At 38.6% G+C, this 16,165-nt stretch overlaps 1 protein-coding gene across 6 annotated transcripts in view; it reads right to left on the bottom strand.

The window, feature by feature from the left end:
• Positions 1–16,165, bottom strand: part of Tasp1 (taspase 1) — a 231,598-nt gene that overhangs the window by 197,022 nt on the left and 18,411 nt on the right. Inside the window, exon 3 of one of the 6 annotated variants that reach the window (XM_041670832.1) lies at positions 8,384–8,648. The exons of the other annotated variants lie outside the window; for them this stretch is intronic. The gene's annotated coding sequence lies outside the window, so the exon portion shown is untranslated. The remainder of the gene's footprint in view (positions 1–8,383; positions 8,649–16,165) is intronic. 6 annotated transcript variants of the gene reach the window in all.

Below are 16,165 nucleotides of genomic sequence, written 5' to 3'. Positions count from 1 at the left end.
GGATGAAGGTTCTATGGTGACAATTAGGGTGGTCATCAATCTGATTTCAGGGGAAGGCCATGTCAGGTACCCTACCCTCTGCACTATCACTAGTAGTCTTAGCTGTGGTCATCCTTATGGATTCCTGGGAGTTTCCTCAGCACCAGATTTCTCCCTAACCCTATAATGACTTCCTCTATCAAGATATCTCTTTCCTTGCTCTCCCTCTCTGACCCTACCACAACTCAAACATACCATTCCTTCATATTCTCCTGCCACACCCGTCCCTTTCATCCACCCCACCCCCGCCCCCACCACACTCCCAATTTACTCAGGAGATCTTATCTATTTCTCCTTCCAAGGGGCATCCATCTGAAAACCAGTATGGTGGTATCTCAGAAAATAAGGAATCAATCTACCTCAAGACCAAGTGATACTACTCTTGGACATATACGCAGAGGATACACACTCACTCATACCACAAGGACATTTGTTCAAGCATGTTCATTGCAGTATTGTAATAGCCAGAACATGGAAACAACCTAGATGCCCCCCAGCTGAAGAATGGATAAAGAAAATGTGGTACATTTACACAATGGAGTATTATTCAGTGGTTTAAAAAAAAATGACATCTTGAAATTTGCAGGCAAATGGATGGAACTAGGAGAAAAAACATCATCCTAAGTGAGGTACCCCAGACCCAGAAAAACACAATATGTACTCATTCATGAGTGGATCTTAGATGTAAAGAAAAGGATAACCAGGCTACAACACACAACCCCTAAGAAGCTAGGTAACAAGGAAGACACTAAGACAAATTCTTTTCACAACAATTTTTGGCCTCTAAGAGCATCAAACTACTATCACTTCATTTTCTTGGCCTTTATAACAAGGTCAATTTGACATTTCAATCCAAGATTATTTTCAGCTATACCCTGAACTAAAATACTGTTAGTCACACTCAGAATCTCAAGAGCCAGCTGTCATTCAGCTCTGGCAGACTGTAGCTCTGAAAAAGGCACACTCCATTTGGCAAGATCTATTTTCTACTTTAAACAGAAATTTTAAATCCATGTTTTATATGATTCTCTTAATATTTAAATGTTTATAACAAATTTCACATTTTTAAAGATTTATTTAATGTGTATGAATGCTTTCCCTGTATGTAAGTGTGCCATGTGCATACAGTGCCATGGAGGCCAGAAGGAGACAACAGATCTCCTTGATCTGTGCTTTGAGCTGTCATGATGGTGACTGGAACCTAACATGGGTCTTCTGCAAGAGCAGTAAGTGATCTTAACCACTGAGCCACCTCTCTATCTCCCTCTAGTATACAGATCCATCCATACACATTTGTGTGTTTTCTTCTTTTTAACTTTCAACATTTTATAAAGGTTTAGGTCCCATGCTTCTGCAGAAGTAGTATCTTAAACTTTAAATAACTGAGGTCATTCTTTCAGAAGGCAGATCTTACAGGATTCTCTGGAAGTTCTCAGAGAAAACTATTATAGAACTCTGAGTTTGGCCCCTCCCAGATTTCTGTTTCTTGGTCCAACATGCCTTCCTCCTATCTGACATTCCCCATGAAGTTTTGACAAGAACTCAGCCAATGAAGGTACCATACCACTGAACTTCCAAACACTTGAGTTCTATACTTTCTCTAAGAAGTTCAGTTTCTGCTATTTCATTACAGTGGGAAAAGGCTAATTCAATAATCAACTCAGATGTCTGTGCTGTGAGATAATCCTCTGGATGCTGTGAATAAGTATTACTCTCATTGGTTAATAAAGCTGATTGGCCTATAGCAATGCAGGATAAAGTTAGGCAGGACAATCAAAACTAAGGATTTGGAAGATGAAGGACAGAGTCAAGGGAGATGCCAACTAGCTGCCCCAAAAACAAGATGCCAGAGGACTGGTAAAGCCATCGGCTGGGTAGCAATACATAGATTAATAAAAAATAGATTAATTTAAATGTAACAGTTAGTTAGTAATAAGCCTGAGTTATCAGCCAAGCATTTTGTAATTAATATATATGCCTCTGTGTATTTATTTGCGACTAGGCAGTCAGAATGGGTAACCTCCATTTACATGTCTGCTCATACTCCTATACTGAACATCACAGTTAGTGGACCTGGGATTTGTCCTTCATCTTCTCTTTAGTTTGCCAATTTACCAATTCTTTACATATTCTTTATGATAGATTTGATGGGTGTAAGTCTGCAAATTGTTCTGTCCTTTGTTCAATTCTAAAGGAACAGTAAATGAAAATACAACAAAACTTTTACTTTCAGTAAGTTTTATTGAACTGTGTTAGTCTTCCTTTCCATGGTAAATAACTGACAAGGTAGGCAATGATATAAATCTACATAGGGAGGTCACAAGAAGAATATGAACTTCCCAAAAATGTTAATACAAACTGAACCCAAATGCAAGATTTTCAGAACTAAAACTAATTAAGGAGTGGGAATACAGTTCATACACTCACACACCTTGAGTTTAATTCCCAGTACCAAGGCAAGGGGGAAAAGAACAAACCAAAAACACTGAAAAACTAAAGAATTATTAACTCCTATCTATTATCACAGGTTTACTGCGTGTGTTGAAAAGGCAGCTGAGATGTTCCTAGGATGCCTGTTCTTAGTCATTCTATTTTTATAAGTTATTCATGAATATTCAGTTTTATATTAATATTTCTATCAAAAAAACCTAGGCAATTAAAAATAATGAAGACATACTTTACTACGGTACATACAAAGTGTGTTTGAAATGTTAGCAAACTATCAGAATTTTAAGAGTAAAAGCTAAAATATTAATGGAGTTAGCCAGGAAATATTTTCACTAGGCACAACTTAAGTCTTTTTCATTCATGAATACTAAACAACATGGCATACTTTAAAAGAAGAGAGTCGATTATAGGGAAGAGTTCCTAATGAAATCAGAAAACTTTCCGTCTTCATTCCGTAACTCCTAACGACAGAGCAGTCTTTCTTTTCTGGCGAGCTCCCTTTCCTCTCTTCCTCAGGACATACTTGCAAATGCACTGGCTCCTTTACAGACATGCTAAGAGTTCTCACTGTGGTTGATCAAAGCTGGAATGCCTGAGGAAATTACTCAACTAGACAGCCCGGAATTGCATCCAGCCAAATAGTAATACCTTAGATGGACTGGATGTAAGTTGAGAGAACATTTGTCTACATCACACTCTGTGAATGCTAAGGTTTAATATTAGTGACAGTTCATTTGCTAAAACTGTCTAATACGAAAGACAACATACTTTGGCTGGGAACAACAGCATATGCACTAGAAAAAAAACTCTTACAACCCTATTCTATGTAAGATCCTTTGAAAATGCTAGAAAAAATGTGATAAATGTTGATATTTGTTCATAAGAACATTTGCTAATCTGGCATAGTCTATTAAAAATACAATCATATTTTCGTTATTTAAAGTATTTTAGTAAAAACATTATACTTACCTTTTTATTATTAGTCTGCCTAATTTTCAAATAAACATAATATAATTATGCAGAAAAATGACATCATGGCAGTTTTTTTCCACATTTTTAACTGAAAGCCACAGAGCTACAGTACAAGAGTTACTTGTCAAACACAACAGAAACCTTTAAACTAAAACACTGGCTTCGAGACTTGCACATCTGAAAGAGTTTTAAAGTGTTTTAGTTGGACTCATTATTATGTCCAGGAGGAAGTTAGCACACACAGTACCTGAAACTGTTCTTTCCACATGAGCTACAATAAAAAGACAAATGCAGCTATTTCCCCAACATTGCCAGACTTGGCAGTCACTTACACTTCCCTTCAACCTAAGTCATTATACCTTTTAAAAATGTTGACAATAATATGGAAAATATCACTCAAATAAAACTCACCAAGTCATGGAATTAAGCATTTACACCATCCTTCTTTCATGACATAGTCAAAATGGAGGCGGGGGAAAGAGCTAGCTTTTAAATCTTCTACTAACTATATTTGTTTTCATTAAAAACATTTCTACCCTACTACAAAATGTTGTTGACCACTACATATATGCCAGAAGAAAGAAGTATAAGTGAATTTCCCACCCTGAATTCTGTAAGAAGCTTCGTGCACTGTATAGTGTTGATGCCCTGTGCCAAGAAATAGGATACCAACTGTCATGAAATGTACAGATCATGCAAAAGCCTAGATATGAAGTGAATATTATTGCCAATAAATACTCCTTAGCAGTAGAAAAGACCAAAGAACTTTTGACAAGCAGAATGTTCACAATTTAAAGTTGTTTTCTACAGTGTCATAAGATCCTTCAATGAAGTTCTCATATTAAAAATAAGACAAAAAAACAGAGAAATAACAGAAAATTTTTGAGTAATATTATAAACAATTTTGAAGCAAGATTTATATGATATTCTTGAGAGCCTTAAAAATTATGTGCCACATTTCTTCATTCTTTCCTGGATTCTGAATTAAGATTGAATTTAAGAAACAAACAAAAACTTTGCTTTTTAAGATAGGGTCTCACTATGTAGTTCTGGTAGTCCTAGAACTCACTGTGTAGACCAGGCTGGCCTTGAGCTCAGCAAGCTCTGCTCGTCTCTGCCTCCCAAGTGAAGGAGTTAAATCAGCGCACCACTACACCCATTTTTGGTGTTGTTTGTTTGTTTGTTTTGGATACACAAAAACTTAAAATCAAAGGGTAATATTCTGGAATTGGGGAGATAATTTACAAAACAGGTGTGGTGGCAGGAAAGATGGCACACACTACTCTTTCAGAGGACCTGAGTTCAACTACAAGAAATCACATTGGGTGAATCACAGCCAGGGACACCTGCACTCACAAGAACATGTAAATACACATAATTAAAAGTAAATCTCTGAAGCAAAACGAAGTCATGTGTGGCATAACTTGACACATGTGCCTGTAACCCTAGCATTGAGAGGCTGAGATCCTCTGTCCTCAGTGAGCCAGAGTAAGTGGCAGACCCTGCCTCAAAACAGTGGAAAGTATTACAGGAAAACACCTGCCTTCTGACCTTAACATATATGTACAAGCAAGTACTCAACACACACACACACACACACACAATTGAAAAAAAAAAGTGAGGCCCCATGGTGAATTTTCTTGATTGATGATTGACATGAGATAGCCCAGCTCACTGTGGGCAAATGCTACCCCTGCGCTGGTGGTCCTGGGTACTCTAAGAAAGTAAGTTGTAACAGGCCATGGAGGAAGACAGTAAGCAGCAGTCTTCTCCTCCATGGTCTTTGCCTCCAATTCCCTGCTCAGTTTGAGTTCCTGCCCTGGCTTCCTTTGACAATGGACTGTGATGTGGAACTGTATTCTGAAATAAACCCTTGCTTTTGTTCAGTGTTTTATCACAGTAATTAAGACAAAAATTGGTAGCAGAAGTGGGGTGTTACTATGATAGACTTGGCCTGTTTAAGAGCAGATAGGATAGTGAAAGGTCTTTGGACTGGGAAATCACTGAGTGTTCAGAGCTAAACGGGCTGCTGTGAGAAGCTGAAAGATAGGAATGTTATTAAAGCTTGGCTTATGACGTTTCAGAGGAAAGTTTTGGGAATTGCTTAAAGACTATATGGGGGTTGTTTGATATTTTGAGTTTTAAGACTGTGTGGTTCTGGTCAGCTGGAGCTGAAATATCAGCTGTCATTCAGAGACTTAAACCTCTAAAGTGAAACCTTTGCTTCACAGGGGCAACTGATACTGGTCAGCTAGGGCTGAAGAGTCAGCTGTACTTAAGAAGGAACTGGCATAGATGAAGAGAAAAATACTTTCTGCAGAGTTAGCTAGAGAAGCTGTGGTCCAATAGCAACCAAGGCTGTAGCTTGTGCTGGCAACTGAACTTGGTAATGTTAAAGTTTCTAAATTCATACTGCTTTTGAAGGCATGAAGCTTGGAACTGTGCATCAGGGCTGGAATCTTTGATAAGAGGCCACTGGTGAAGATACAGAATCAAATGAAGTAAAAGACCCAGGACTGGAGGGGTTCTAGAAGGTTTGGTACTATGAGGCAAGGTCACAGTCCAGGGAGAAAGCCCAGGAGAAGGTACTGGTGGAAGTGTTACCTTGTTGCAGCATTTTGGAGATGGGACATCACCAAGGACAGCAGCAGCTATGAGATGGAACCAGCTTTACTCAGCCTAGAAGACAAGTGGTGTGTGCTGGGAAATGTAGCCCTTTGGAGCACAGGTCCACTATATATGTATAGATATAGATATATATATATAGTGATATATAGATATAGATATATAGAATGAATATATATGATGTCCACTATAGGAGTTTGGTTTTAATTGATTTGATCGTACAAGTGCCTTGATTTTTCCCTTTTGGAGTAAGAAAGCATTAAACTTATTTTTTTGTTTTCTTTTGTTTTGTTGGTTTTAATTTTACTGAAGCCTATAGTTAAGAGACTTAGGAATTCTACAGAGACTTTGGATATTTTAGAAAAACTGTGAAATTTAAAAGAGATCTTGAATATTTTAAAAACACTGAATTGTAAAGTGTTTCAATTTTAAAGACTGGAACTTTTTAAAGTTGAAATGTTTTATATTGTCATATTAGTATTAACATGATATCTTAGGGACAAAAAAGAAAAGTTATACCTTAATAAGTGATGTGTTTGTGTGTCAAGTTGAAAAGAGATCAACTGTCCTAATTAGTTTTTTTAGCAATTTGACACAAGAGAGAATCATTTGGGAAGAAGTAACCTCAATTGAGAAAATAGCCTGTCAGACTGGTCTGTGGGCAAGCCTCAGGGGCATTTCCATTTCCTTAACTGAGGAGTGATCTGGGAGGCCCAAGTTACTGTGGGCAATGCCTTGCCTGGGCTGGCGGTCAGGATGCTATAAGAAAACAGTCTGAGTAAACCATGGGGGGCCAGCCAGTAAACAGCACTCCTCCATGGCCTCTGCATCAGTTTCTACCTCCAGGTTCCTGTTTGAGTTCCTGCCCCGAATTCCTTCACTGACAGATTGTGCTATAGAACTGTAAGCTAAAATAAACTCCTTCTGCCACAAGTTGCTTTTGGTCACAGTGTTTTATCGCAGCAAAAGGAACCCTATTACTTAGGCCTATTTTTAATACCCAGCATACCCCTCCACCAAAGAAAGAAAAGAAAGGTAGTCTATCAAATGCATAGTCTATGGTTATACAGAAATGAAACACGCAGAAAAGTTTCAGAAAAGTTGTAAAAACATAAAATTCTATAAGATTGATGTCTGACATCTCAGATTCTGCAGAAAAATGGATAGAGCTAGAAAACATAATTTTGAGTGAGGTAATGCAGACCCAGAAAGACAATTATCACATGTACTCATTCATAAGTGGTTATTAAACATAAAGCAAAGAAAACCAGCCCATAAATCACAATCCCAGAGAACATAGACAATACTGAGGACCCTAAGAGACATACATAGATCTAATCTATATGGGTAGTAGAAAAAGACAAGATCTCCTGAGTAAATTGGGAGCATGGGGACCTTGGAAGAAGGTTAAAGGGGAAGGGAGAGGCAGGGAGGGAAGCAGAGAAAAATGTAGAGTTCAATAAAAATCAATAAAAATACAAATATAATTGCAATGTGTTGCAAAGTAAAATAAAAATTCAGATTTTCTTTTACCAAGAAAACAAAAAGACTGATGTCTGAAATGATAAATCAAGTAAGTACAAATATAGATGCAATGATTCAAAAACAATAAAACTGCAATTCTCATAACCAATGAATCTAATTATATCCATGAATACTGAACCACAGCATATATTAGTCAAGATCAAATAAATTACTTCTACATAGTCAAAACACAGAAATATCACCAATTCTACAATCATACCATAGGTTGATTGAAACAGTTCAAAACTGAGTATCAAATGAAATATATTCTTAAGAGTAACAATGACGAGAGAAAAGTGAAAACTCATACGTGAAGCTATATGCTTCTCAGAAACTGCTAGGTCTAGTCTTAGAACACATCCCTTGACAGCTTCGGCCAAGAGGAAACATCTGATAAGGCCCATAGAGCACTTCAAGAATCGCTAGAAAAATAAAGAAAGTCTTCCTGTCCCCATCAGTACAAAGTAAATCATGACATGATCTGTAGTTAAATATTTTTACTTGGCTTTTGATACAGAGTAAAGTTAAAAGTAAAATCTAATAACTGTCTTGATTTTCTTCTTATTCTTTAAAAAAAAAGTGAGAGAAAAAAATATTGCTTTTCCCCAAGCATGTACTCTGTGCTAGAAAGTAGACATGATTTCTAGAGTCTTGGGAAGAGAGCAGCTGTACCTACCTAACGTATAAACACAGTAAGTTACAAGTTGATTCTCAGTACTAAAGGCAAGAAACAGCATTAGTACTCCAAAAAGTGTTTTAAAAGAACGTAACTTACTTTGACCGTCCCAGACTAAGTGGGCTCTGTCTGATGCTTCTTTGTCTGCACAGGGCCACCCACAGCCTGTCTTCTAATTAAATCAAAGCTCTAGCAGCAGAGCAAGCAAACAAGGTGCCTCCCGTCTGTGTACAGCTCTTCAGGACACAGTTCCCTTGGCCAGAAGATGGAAATTCTTGGGAGAGGTGATTTTCTGCCTCTTCACAAGAAGAACACAGAGACTTGGCTGGATGCAACTCCATGAAGTGTAACGGTGTGTATACACCTCAAAAAATAAAACAAAAAATGCAGAGAAACATAAAGACTCCATAATAGCTGGAACACACAGAAATAATGAAGCACCACTGGAAATACTGCTAGTAAGACAGCACAATCGGGGCTCGGAAATAACTGGCGACACCAGCTATTTTAAAAGGAAAGGAAAGAACATCTCAAGTTAAAACTACAATTCCATGCAATGAATATACTGCAAGCACTAGGAGGAAAAAAGCAATCATTTGTTAAAGGCAAATCTTTTATTCCACATAAATAAAAAGCACGACATCCCCCTCCCACATTACAACAAATAAAAGACATCATCGATGAAAAAGAAAACTTGGGCTTTGAAGAGCCGGAAATATAAATGCATCACCAACCACAGTACAGTTAATGGGTGTGTGTGTGTGTGTGTGTGTGTGTGTGTAACTGCATTAGCAATGTGTCCAGCAGCTCTGAGAGGAAAGGGAAGGGAAGAGGACAGAGAACTGCTCCACCTGGAGACCAGAACAAGAACACTGCAAAATGGAGGTTCTGATTTATTTAGACAACGTTCAACCTCTCTAACTAATGGAAATGATCAGATACCTTCTGATTGTTTTGCTTTTGGCCTTTACTAAACAACAACAACTGAGGGCTAAAGAGAGACTCAGCAGTTAAAAAGCTAGCAGTTGAAAAGCTGGGTGTGGTGACACAAGCCTTTATTCCCAACATTCAGGAGACAGCGGCAGGTAGATCTGTGAGCCAAGGTCAGCCTGATCTACAAAGTGAGTTCTAGGACAGCCAAGGCTACACAGAGAAACCTTGTATCAAAAGGAAAGAAAAAGAAAATAATAAAGCTAGCTGCTCTCCCAAAGGAAGGTTTCAGTTCCCAGCACCAACATCAGGTAGGTCCTAATTGCCACAATCTCCAGCTCAGGGGATCTGATGCTTCTGGTCCCAGCCACCTGCCCTCACACGCACATACCCACATACAGCAACACACATACAGACACATGTAATTTTAAAAAGTCAATTTTTAAAAAGTTAAAAAATAAGACACTGAAGTAATGCACAGAACAGGTGACAGGAAACATCTGGCGCCCTCAAGCAAACACACTGATACAAGTCAGTCCTCCTTAATGTGCTGTCCATCCGGGTATGCCATACACTAACTACAAGCCACACCATCTTCATGACCACTACACATTTCAAGCATCAGTAGGCTGCAGGTACTTTATTTCTCCAACACCTGAGACACATAGATAATTTCAGTCAGAAATGTACAATGCCCGAAGAAAGGAGTGTGGCCAACTCCTACAGGCGAACAGATGCCTGGTATGGGATCTCCCAACAATAGACTACTCAAAAGTGAATGGAATTCTCAAGTTCCTACAGGTGCATGTCATTGGTTCCTAGCACAAGAGGATATAAAGACACACACAAATGTATAAAAGTTTTAAATATAGTAACACAATATAGTGATGCAAATATCTACTTTCTTCTTTACCTCAAAATACCAGCCATCTTGATAGGAAATCATGTCATAAAGAACTTCATGTTTCTAAGCAAGCAATCCACTGAACTGAACAAAGATTCAAAGGCAAGAAACTGTGCCAAATGTATTCTCCATAAAGGACTTAATCCAGTGATTCTCAATCTTTCTAATGCTGTGACCCTTTTAATACAGTCCCTCATATTGTAGTGAGCTCCCAACCATATAATTATTTCATTGTCACTTCATTACTGTAATTTTGCTATTGTGATGAATTGTAATGTACATAACTGTGTTTTCTGGTGGTCTTATGTGACCCTAGTGAAAAGATCACAACCCCTATGAGGTTGTGACCCATAGGCTGAGAACCACTGATTTAAACAAAAAATCAGTTTCAGATCTTTCCTTCTTCTAGGAAGCTTTTACAGATAAATCAAGTTAGCCAGAAAACTAAAGCATCATGTAGCTTAAACAGAATATTTTGGCTACTTTCTTAAGCTGCTTGGCTTTCTTACTTGGTCCGCATAGTTTCTGGTTTTGCTGTGGTGCTGAGGATCAAATGAGGACCTTGTGCAAACTACATATGTGCTCCAGCACTGATCAGTATTCCCAGCCAAACAGAATGTGTTCAACAAAAGAGCCCGTGTAATTTATCTTTGTAATATGAAATTTAAGTTAGTCTTAGCACTACTTTTTATTTAATTTTTATTTTAAATTAAGATATATTACATCATTTTCTCTTTCCTTTTCCTCCAATTCCTCAAGTCCATCCCTCTTTTCAAATTCATAGTCTCTTTTTCATTAATTGTTATTGGTACACATATATAAACAAATAAAGGAAGAAACGGGAGTGATTATAATTGAGGCAAGCAAGCATAGAATATAGTTTAGTATGCTGGGACCCCTATTTGATTTTGGGTTATGCACACACATACCTCTGTTTTTATATGCATTTAGAAGTCTAGTTCGCCTACCTGCCGGTACTGTAAACACACATCTCTCTCCAAACAATGCATCTAGAAACCTTTAGTAACCATTAGAGTTAGACAATTTCTATCTAAATATACTGTCAACATACCCAGGTATAAAGAATAGAAGGGCCAGTGTAGCCTGAGATGGTTTTGGATGCATGAGAGTAAGGCAAAAACTGTGTCCTCATTAACCCTATTTTGTCTTCTTATTCTTATGGGCAGGCACAGGACTAAAATCAAATGCATTGTACAGAGGAACACACACAACAGAAAAATGATTAAATAACCTAAGCTATCAAGCAAGATAGAGAAACACCCTAACTATGCCCCCTAAGTAACTAGTTACTCCCCTTTGACACCACAAATAGTGACCCAATGCTGTAGCCTAGAGTCCTTGAGTCTCTTTATTCATGTGGTCCGTCAGTCTTGATAGTGTACCTCTCTTTAATCCAAATAAAATTATCTTGCTTCTCTTACAAGTCTTTGTGAGCCCTTATTTTCAATTCTTTGTATAACACTCTAAAAACCTAGAAACACTGGGTCCAGACCAAACCACTGAAATAAATAAAGAAATGTCACAGTAAAACCTGCTTCTTTGTGTGCTAACCAAAGCAATCAATTACAAAGGGTTTAAAAGAAGAACCGAAGCACAATGGCACATGCCTGTAAAAGCAGTACTGAGGAAGTAGAATCAAGATCAAAAACCAGCTGTAACTATGTAGCAAGTCTGAATCCAGCCCTTGTTACATTAGGAGGAGGAGGAGGAGGAGGAGGGAGGAGGGAGGAGGGAGGAGGAGGAGGAGGAGGAGGAGGAGGAAGAGGAGGAGGAGGAGGAGGAGGAGGAGGAAGAGGAGGAGGAGGAGGAGGAGGAGGAGGAGGAGGGAGGAGAAGGAGGAAGGAATGTAAGAGGGTGTGCCAAGGAGGGGAAGGTGCATGTGAAAAGTCCCTTTTGTTTCACCTGTCTCGTCCTCCTCTACTGTATAAAGTTGATACTGGTATTTAAACACTCACTATTTGGAAAAACACAAATGATCACACTTTCTTAAACACAAGGCTAAATACCCTTTTTAGCCAGTAAGAATCATTAAACCAGTTCATTTCAGTTACTTCAGTCTGTGTTTAGGAGTGTGCTCAAGGAATTCATACCAATTCTAGTATCTGGCAAAGAAAAAACAACAGACAATTTATTTAAATTATATAATTTATTTAATCAAAAAGTATGTAACTAGCCAGGTGTGGTAGTACAAGCCTTTAATCCCATCATTGGGAAGGGAAGAGTCAGCCTAGAGAGAGGCAGACCTCTGTGAGTTTGAGGTCAGCCTGATCTACATAGCAGGTACCAGGACAGCCAGGGCTAGACTGTGTCTCAAAAAACCCACAAAAATAAATTTGAAAAAAAAAATAAAAGATAATACCAGCACTAAGGCTGTGAAATCTGAAGAATTATAAATCAAGCCAGCCTGCACTACAAAAGCAAAAATATATCTGAAAAAAATACTTTTTAAAAAACTTAACTTTAGGCTGACACAGAAGGATCTCTGTGAGGCCATCCTGCTCTACACAGTGAGTTCAGAATAGCCAGAATTAAACAGAGAGATACTGTCTCAAATAAAAATACTAATACTAATACTTCTAATTAAGAAAAACCTTAATTTTTAAAAAGATAAACACAACTGGGTGTGGTGGGGCACGCCTTTAATTCCAGCACTCAAGAGGCAGAGACAGGCAGATCTCTGTGAGGCTAGCCTGGTCTACAAATCAAGTTCCAAGACAGACAAAGCTACACAGAGAAACCCTGTGTTGAAAAACCAAAACACTCACACACATTCACACACACAAACACACAGGTGCACAAACCCTCCCACCCTCTGGAGTGAATCAGGCTTGATGCTATATATCTGTGATTCCAATTCTTGGGTGTCTGAAGCAGGAAGATTATAAAGTCAACGACAGCCTAAACTACTATAGAAAGACCTTATCTCCTCTCACAACACCAAAAAAACACATCTTTCTAAATCCAAAGGAAAAGGCACATCTAGGATGAGACGTGAATGAGGGGATGACTAAACTTGACGGTGGATGTTACCCTTGAATGTAAAACAATATAAATCAGAGTTCCTGTGATTTTTCTCATCTCAGAATGTTCAAAGGACTTAGGATGACATATTCATCTAAACAGAGAAAACATAATCCAATTTTTTTATTCTTTCCATTAATCCAAACTATAACAATAATAGTTTCAATAGTTACAATAATAGTTTCAATATTACAATAATAGCTTCAACTGAACTCTTTAGAAGAAAACCTATCCTGGGTTTAATATATTTCAAACACTTAAGATGGACAGATTCCAGGGAACAGTAAAGGAAATGACCACATAATTCTTAAAATACAGGAAAATCATCCCAGTTGACATTTAAACTATGCGCATGCACTTCAATAAAAGATATACGACACCTAATCCTAGCTAGCTTCCTTATTAATATGATAAACACAATGGAAAATGTGAAAATCAAAGTTACATTTTAAGTTTTAATCACTATGCCGTAGGGATCCATGAAGCAAAATGCCTCTGATCTGCAAGCCCCTTCCAAAAAACAGTTCCTCAAATGCTGGATGCTATTGTTTATGGGATATAACAAGCAACATGTTTCCACTCCCATAAACAAGTTTGTTTGACCCATCTGCACCGAATATGTTGGATCACATGTGGGCAAGAGGTTCACACTTGTCCCTGACTGGATGTAGGCTGAAGGAATGTCCAGACGCATGCTTGTCCCTGACTGGATCTAAGGGAAATACTTAAGATGCTGCAAAACTTGATTCAGGGCCATCTTCTGGAAACCTGGAGATGGACCTGGTAAGAGCCCATCCACTTGGCCAGTATTTAATTAAAGCTTGCTATAAATGTAGCTTTAAATTGTGGTAGTGGTCTCAAACCAGTGGAATTAACAAAAAGAAATTTGGGAAGGAAAGGGTTTATTTTGTCTTACAACTTTCAGGTCACAGTTCACCACTGCGGGAAGCCAGGGCAGAAATCTGACGTGGGAACTGAAGCAGAGACCAACAGGACACTAGCCTGTTTTCTCCTGCAACCCAGGCCCACCTGCTCCGTCTAGTATCACACATAATGGGCTGGGTCTCCTACATCAATTAATAATTAAAATGCCTCAGACACACACCCATAGCCCTTTCTGATGAAAGCAATTCGTCAGCTGAAGTCCTCTCTTGCCAGGTGTCAGGTTCAAACCCAGGATTAGCCTTCTCCTATCTATAATCCCAGTACTCAGGAATCCGAGAAAGGAAGGCTACCTGTAGACAAAACACTCATACACATAAAATAAAAATGAAACATCATCACTCGGGAGGCAAAGGCAGGCGGATCTCTGTGAGTTCGAGACCAGCCGGGTCTACAGAGCTAGTTCCAGGACAGGCTCCAAAGCCACAGAGAAACCCTGTCTCAAAAAAACCAAATAAAATAAAAAATAAAATAAAACATCTTAAAAAATTTTAAATACTATAAATTTCACTTATTTATGAATAACTCATTAGTCCAGAATGGATTTTGTTGCTTGTGAGTTTGCAGCTGTTAAGGTCTCACTAAGTAGCCCAGGCTAGCCTCAAACATGCCCAGCCTAGGGAATGTTTAGATTATAGGCATATATCACCATAATGAGGTCCCAAAAAGTATTTTTCTTCACTATAAATAAGTAATTATTTACAAAAGCAGGGAGAAATAGAAACAAATATTCAATATGATATAGCTTTAACTTACAAAATTAAAGTTACTCTAAAGTGTTTTGAAACTAATTTTATATAATTTTCTGTTCATGACTGCCATAATACCATATTTCTGCATTACTCTTTAAGCTTCCCCCCAGACCTATACTGACTCCACAAAATGAAAATTGTGACATCACCTTCTACAAAGGGACAACACAAAGGGATATCCCTACAAAGGGATAAATAAAGGAAGATTTAGCAGTAAATACAATAACCTCCTTTCTCATGTCACTTACCGTCTTTAATCGAGAACATCTAAAACTCTTTACAAAGTAACAGTCGTTGATGGTTGTAGAACACATCATAACAGCTTTTACTATAACCTATAGAGCACTCTAAGTGATTGACATATAGTAATCTTCATAATTCTGTAAGCAGGAATTATTTTCATTCTATTACAGATAGAACTGAGTTAAGGGCAGGCTCTAATACACCCAGTGTCATTCTGCTATGAATGATACGCTAGGTCCCAATAGGCAAGCGCCAACAAATCCCAACATCAGATGTTTCAGAGGCCAAACGTCAATAGAACTAATAATCATACAACACACACACACACACACACGAACACACACTTCCAACCTGCCTTGATTGTGTTAGCATGATATGTTACAAATGTTGGTTAAAATGTACAAAGCAATAATTCAAAGTGCAGCTCTACAGTTAAACGAGAGAGAGTGTACAGAAAACATGGCCAGGACTTTCATCAACTCCCTAGCTACTTTCCCTGATATCAAAGGCTAAGCAAAAGCCCACAACTGTCAGCTTGGGAATGACTACTTTACCTCACATCTCCTCCTTCACACTCATCGCTGCTCATCCCCATGTCTTCACTTCCCTCCCACGACGTCTTCAGATCCAGTGAAACAGTCATCTCTATGATCTGGTCAGCTCACTAACAAACCCATCCTCGCCACCCTGCAGTCTTTTCAAGCCTCAAACTCATCAGTACTCCAGAGTCAGAGAGACTGGGAGTCCCTCACTGTGGACACCAAGAGCCTCCGCAACACAGCTCAGTGCCCACTATAAACCTGGACCAGTCCTGAAAATCCCACTGAACTGTAAACCTGGAAAGGTCCTGAAAATCCCAGAGGAACAAGGGCACTCTCACAAAACACACACATATAGCTTCAGGATTTTATCTGCTACGTTTGTGATAAAACTTGTCTTTAGAGCCGGGCGGTGGCGGCGCACGCCTTTAATCCCAGCACTCGGGAGGCAGAGGCAGGTGGATCTCTGTGAGTTCGAGGCCAGCCTGGTCTACAAGAGCTAGTTCCAGGACAGGAACCAAAAGCTACG

Source organism: Microtus oregoni, unplaced genomic scaffold, assembly GCF_018167655.1.
Source record: "Microtus oregoni isolate MIOR12 unplaced genomic scaffold, Mior012 000020F_ref0000438, whole genome shotgun sequence".
Lineage (NCBI taxonomy): Eukaryota > Metazoa > Chordata > Mammalia > Rodentia > Cricetidae > Microtus > Microtus oregoni.
The sequence above is the reverse complement of the archived record's forward strand: the minus strand, read 5'-3'. Positions and strand labels throughout refer to the sequence as shown.